A 6,433-nucleotide genomic window follows, 5' to 3' on the forward strand; every position below is an offset into this window, starting at 1 on the left:
AGTTCCCCACTTGCTGTCTCCCCACTCGGTACAGTTGCTCCCGCGTCCTGGAGGCGCCCGCAGAACCCACGGGCTCGGAGCCAGGATTTGGGTTCCCGGGGCCCCAGGCAGGGGAGAGGACGGTCGTCCCGCAGCTTGTCGGGACCGAGCGGCCGCTTCTTTGATGCTGAGCTGAGCTTGAGGCTGCACCTCCACCTCCCTCACTGCCTGGCCCGAGAAGCTGCTGGCCCCAAGGGTTTCGCATGGACTTGCTGGATCCCAGGACAACCGCTCTTGCTAATTCTGTAGCTCTCTGGCCCGGCTGCTGACAGATGGAAACTCGGATTGGAGGTAGAGACCCGGAGTGCACTCGTGGCTCTACCGCTCACTTCAAGCGACTTCCTTAAACTGTCTGAAACACACGTTCCTCGTCTCTAAAATGACAGAACTCAGGCTCCTAGGGTTGAAATGATTAAAGGTGCCTAAATCGGCCGAGTTTCTAGCTCACAGTTCCTCCTTAGCTCTTAAGGAAGCAGGTCACGCTACAAGAAGCTACTCAAAAAGTTCAGCAGCAGAAGGATGTAGAATCATTAAGCTGGAACTGCTAAACAAAACCCTCAAAAAGTAGACCGTGTATTCGATTTCGCAGGAAGCCGGATGGGCCAGTGTCTGAATAACTGGTTGTCCCTGGCCATTTGCCAGGTATGTGACCTTCAGTGAGTTCATTAACCTCTCTGAACCTTAGTTCACGTAAAATAAGGATGATATTGTGCCGCACTGTTGAGAGGATTAAATGAAGGACAAAATGTAAGTGCTTCGGTGGTCACCTGGCGCATAGAAGACACTTAGTAAAAGATATTGACGGTTCTCTTTGCTTATCCCCCCTCTCTGCCACGATTGAATTCGTGGTTAAAGTTAATTCAACTCAATAAGTGAAATGTGATCCTATCATCCTTTTGGTATTTAGAAGACAGTCTACTTCCTGTGTTTTCCGGAAGTCTATAATTCAGAGTAGCTGCTCACGTGGGAAGTGCACATCTGTAATCCCAGCCCTCGGGAGAAAGATCACTGCGAGTTCAAGGCCATCTTGGGCTACATCGTGAATCCAAAGCCAGCCTACCTACACAGTGAAACCTTGTCTCAAAATTTTTTTCAGAGTAATTATAATACACTGATAGCTAATACAGGTAGCTATTCCTGTAAAAGCAACTCTACCAAAAGATAATGGTTTTTGAAAAAGAACTACCAAAACGTGTAAACATTTTCATTAAGAGATACAAGTTTTGGGAGGGCTGAGATATAACTCAAGTAAAGCACTTGCCTAACATGCTCAAGGACTGGGGTTTCACACACACACACACGTTTTCAAAGGAATACACAGTATCTGAAAAGCACTAGCAATCTTGACCCTGCTCCATGTAAATTTTTCCCTGCAATGGCTTCTGTTTCCCTGCAGTGACTCTTACAAACCAAGAGGAGGAAATAAGATTAAAGTAGACATTTTAAAAATACCCTTCGCAAACATTTGTTTATAGAAAAATGTAAAGTTCTACACCAAGAACAGTTAGGGGTGTGGAGATCTGCAGACTTCCGTGCTGTGCCCAGACTAGCAGTAAACCTCTGATTTAGCCTTAGGGCAGGAGTTGTGCCGTCCTCTTTTTACACTGAGGCTACAGTATTGTCAATTACCATGTATTTTTGGAAAACAGCCTGCTTTGGGCGTTCTTAAATTAGTCATAGCAAGTCTGCTTTTAAACAGAACCCTTTTTACCCCCAAATGCAATACATGTTGACAGCAGAGAAACCAGAAGAGTGGATTTCAGATTAGAGAACCGGGGTGAGGGAGTTGATTAACGTGTCTGTTTTTCCCACTCAGGAGTCTGTAAGTACAGAATCTCTCCATGGTTCCTCACACAACAGATGGTTCTGTTTTTGCAAACCTCATGATGATGATGTTGGTCAACCAGAAAGACTGCTTTTTTATCTTGTTTGGTAATTTTCCCAGAGAGATGGATGCCTTAGCTACTCAGGGATATCCCAGATAAAATTGTTAACTTTACTAAAAATGTGAAAGAATAGAGGATCCACGTTTTACAAAATGGAAGAATGAAGTTGAGGACAAAGGAGTTAGACAAGAACAACGTTTAAGAAGAGACGAATAGCTCCCAAAGTGGATTGCCACAGGGATTCTGCTTAGGGGATTTTGTACCAGAAAATAACCAGGGCTCAGACCACTCCAGTCAAACTGAAGTCAAGCCATAGGACTGAAATAAGCTCACTTAAATTAGAAACAGGCTATGAGGAGTCAAGGCATGCAGTAAGTGTGTCTGCAGGTACCTCTTGGCCTCTATCTAGTGGTTTATTAAGAGAAAAAAATGAAAAGGAGAAAGCATTTTCCAGATGGGCAGAAGTTGTTAGCCTAGGAATCCATCACCTTGTTTGTTACCTTGCTTTTTTTTTTTTAATTTGTTCATTTTACTTATTCATTCAACAAGCTTTTTTTGTTTTGTTTTGTTTTGAGACAGGGTCTCACTATGTAATTCAAGCCCTGAGCTCACTGTATAGCACAGGCTGACCTTGTACTTGCAGAGATCCTCCTGCCTCTGTCTCTCCAGTGCTGGGATTACAACTGTGTGCCACCACATCCGGAACCTTGCTTGTTATGTCCCAGATTTAATTGTCCATCTGGTTCATGTTAACTCTCGAACTCAGGCCCCTGTTTAACGGACCAAGCCTGGTCATCCTGACTCTGTCTTGGACCCAGTCTCTTCCTAGCTGCCTGCTATTTTCTACCTAACTTGCCTATGGTCCTGGGTCCTGGCCTCTCTGGCTCTCTTTAAATTCAAAATTTGATCCTCCTGAGAAAAATCTTTATGATATCTTTTTATTTTCAACATCCTTAGATGGAAATGAGATTCACACTTATAACCTACCTGTAACAGATAAGAAAAAAGTGGTAATCAAATTATGCTTTGAATCCAGGCATGCTGGCCCACACCTGTAATCCCAGCACTCTGGGAAGCTGGACAGTAGGATCACAAGTTCTAGCCCAGCCTGGGCAATTTAGCAAGACCTTGTCTCAAAATAATAAAAGTGTTGGGGCCGGGGATTTAGCTCAGTGGTGCTGCTGCCTGCCTCGCAAGCTCAAGGTCCTGAGTTTGATCCCTGGTACCAAAAACCAAAATAATAATAATAAAGTGCCGGAGATATATAGCTCAGTACAAAGGCCCTGAGCTCTGGATAAGTAATCCTATAGATATTATATTCATATGGACTGAAATCTTGGGTAGAGGAAAAGTAATCCTGAAAATAAAATGCTGGCTAGCTGTGTGTTTAACCTGGCAGCATTTGGAAGCTTCACTACCAGTCAAGGCACTAAAGTTTTCCAAATAAAATCAATAAAGTGGTGGTCAGAAATATCTTCTGCCAAGACACTTACTCTAGGCAAAGAAGTTTCATCCTCAGTAATAAAACTTAAGAGTATTCAGGGTCCAGAGAATATCTCATTAAAAAGGCCCTCAACCAAGGTACTTGTGGCCTCTGGACTATGAGGTAAGTTCATGGCAATATCAGTGATCTCATAACCTCATTCTCCCAGAGAGGACTTGACAAGACATGCATCACTGCAGTCACAGCTGAGGGCACAACAACTCTAACATGCTTAATGACCTGTCACACACAGCTCAGAAAATCCCATTATATAGTTTGGATCTTTGGTCTCTATACCTAGTTTTCCTCCCCCACCCCTTCTCTCCCTCCCTTCTTTCTTTTACACTGGAAATTTAACCCAGAGCCTTTGCATTCAGCTACATCCCAGCTTTTTTTTTTTATTTTGAGACAGTCTCCCTAAATTGCTAAACTGCTCAGGCTGAGCTCAGATTTGTAATCCTCCTGCCTCAGCCTCCCAGAGTGCTGGCATTACAGGTGTCCAGTACCTCGATCAGCCACACTCAATTTACTTCTTTCTTCTTCCATTAATATTTTTAACCCACTTCTCTGAACCTTTAAAAAAGAAGTACATACGAGGGAAAGAGAACCTCACACTCTTACTTCTGACGAGATTGGGCACATTCAAGACGCGATGGCCATAGACACTAACCTTAACGGCCCTTTGGAAAGATGGTCCCTAATTGACAACAGCATATGAAATCCAGTTCTTATTCAATGGTGAAGATTTTGGGTAGTTGAACCAACATCTTGCAGGATGCATATTGGTCTGAATTTTAACCCAAAAGGATTTTATTTTTACCTCTTGTGTATCTTACAATCACTGACTGGAAAAAAATTTCTTCAATTAAAAATTCAGAAGCCACTGAAATATGACACCATCCTGCACCTGATCTTAGACAAAAGGCTGAGCAGTGGTAGGCTATGACACTACCCTGTTACTGTCACCGGATGGGGTGTGAGGAGGTCCCCGAGATTAAATGGGGGTCCCCAATTTACGCCACTAAGTTCATTGACTTCCATCGCAGAAAAATAATTTAGGACACATCAGTAAGAGCCATAAAGAGGATTATTAGACAGAATTTTTAAACTATACACTCACAATGGAGTGGGCCCCTCTGGGGAAAAACACGATAGGGGCTGCGGCTGGGGATGCAGTGTGGTCCCGAGGATGTCTTCGTGGTCTGGGATGTGCACCTCCTGAGTGCCCGCATACGCACCCAGTGGGCTGTGCTAGAATGCGAAAATAGGGTGAGTCCCTATAGGAACATCCGAGATGTGAACGTTCACAGACTTCACATTACAACAGGCATAGATGCAAACTAATCACGGCAGTAGCTCGTTTGTGTACCTTACTTTTTTTTTTTTTTTTTTTTTTTTTTTTTGGTACCAGGGCTTGAACTTAGGACCTTGTGCTTGTGAGGCAGAAGTGGTGCTACTGAGCTAAATCCCCAGCCCTACCTTACTATTTTAAAGTAACTGTAAAAGTAAAAATAGTTTATTTACAGTATTTTTGTTTATTTTTTATGCTTTATATTGTACATTTGTGTCAAAATTGTATGAGATTCACTTTGTCAGACTTAAGAACGAATCCAATTTACAAACGTCCTCCTTGAATGGAACTTGTTCATAAGTCGGGGACTGACAGTAAAACCTTGAATTTTGAGTAACTTGTTCTGTGTGTGTTCCGCAAGATGAACAAACATTTCTAATACATTTTAACTTAATGAACGAGCAGTGTCTTGCAATACGAGTTGTACATGACGCCAAGCTTCACGTGATCACAGCTGAGCCCGCAGGTCTCGCTCTTTCTCCAGGACTGTGGGTGATGTCTCCCAACAGCAAGAGGTACGGAGGGCGGGATGTAGCTCAGTGGTGCCGCTGCCTGCCTCACAAGCACCAGGTCATGCAGGTCCCCTGCTGAGGAGGAGCTGAAAAGGGAGGACAAATCCCTCACTTCAAATGAGATTAGAGAGGTGTGTACATTGTGGAAAACTGCAAAATTTTGTAGAAAAGCACCACCTGAATAAGTCTGTAGCCGTGCAAGTGATGAATCTGTTTAACGGCGATGCAATGTCGCATTTCTGTGAAATCCTCACACAGAGGCTAAAACAAGTGTGGCTGGATAGACTCTGTTAAATTTGCACAAAAAGAAAAAGTTTCCATTGAGCCAATAGACAGCAGTGATTCCATTAGTGGTAGTGAAAGTGGTCCTACACAATGACTCTTGTCTCACACCAGCCACGAAGATTTTCAAAGGTATCAGATTAATTTGCTTATTTTTTTATTACTTTGTATTACAGTATTGTAATAATTTCTATGCATATTTTTGGGTTGTGAAACAAATCATCATTATTTCCTATGGGGAAATTCACTTTGATATCAAATACTTTGGATTACAAGCATGTTTCTGGAGTGAATTATGCTCCCAAACCAAAGTTTTGCTGTGCTTGTATTTGAAGCTGAGATGTGCTGCCTGTTTTCTTTGGGAAAAAAAGCAATTTACAGGTGAAAAGCACAGGTCCATGGCTGGGGATTTAGCTCAGTAATTCTACCTCCTGCCTCACAAGTGCAAGGTCCCCAGTTTGATCCCTGGTACCGGTACCAAAAAAAGCACAGGTCCAGAGCCCAATTCACAAGCTTGCTGTATCTTTAAGACCCTTAGAAAATTTTTTGGATGACTTTTCAGAAAGGGAAAAAGGCTTGAGTAATTTTTGTGTCAGGAAGCTGCAGTTTTTCTTAAAAAGTACAAATTTAAAATTAAGGCTTGTCTCTTTTCTACCCATCTTTTTTCTTTTCTTTTTTTAATCCTGTCTCACTGCCATAGAAGAAACTCAAAAGAATTTGTTCTTTTTCCTAGGAATCGTTGGTCTTCGACCAGCAGCACCAGCCGCCTCAGAAGCCATGTCATGGCACTCTGCGGGCCCATCTTTTCAGAGTCCTTTCACCTGCTCTCTCGATCCCGTCTTTGGGCAGGGACCACGGACTTAGCTAAGGACCAAGAGGG

The sequence above is a fragment of the Fukomys damarensis genome, unplaced genomic scaffold (assembly GCF_012274545.1).
Source record: "Fukomys damarensis isolate Sample0158 unplaced genomic scaffold, DMR_v1.0_HiC HiC_scaffold_11, whole genome shotgun sequence".
Classification (NCBI taxonomy): Eukaryota; Metazoa; Chordata; class Mammalia; order Rodentia; family Bathyergidae; genus Fukomys; species Fukomys damarensis.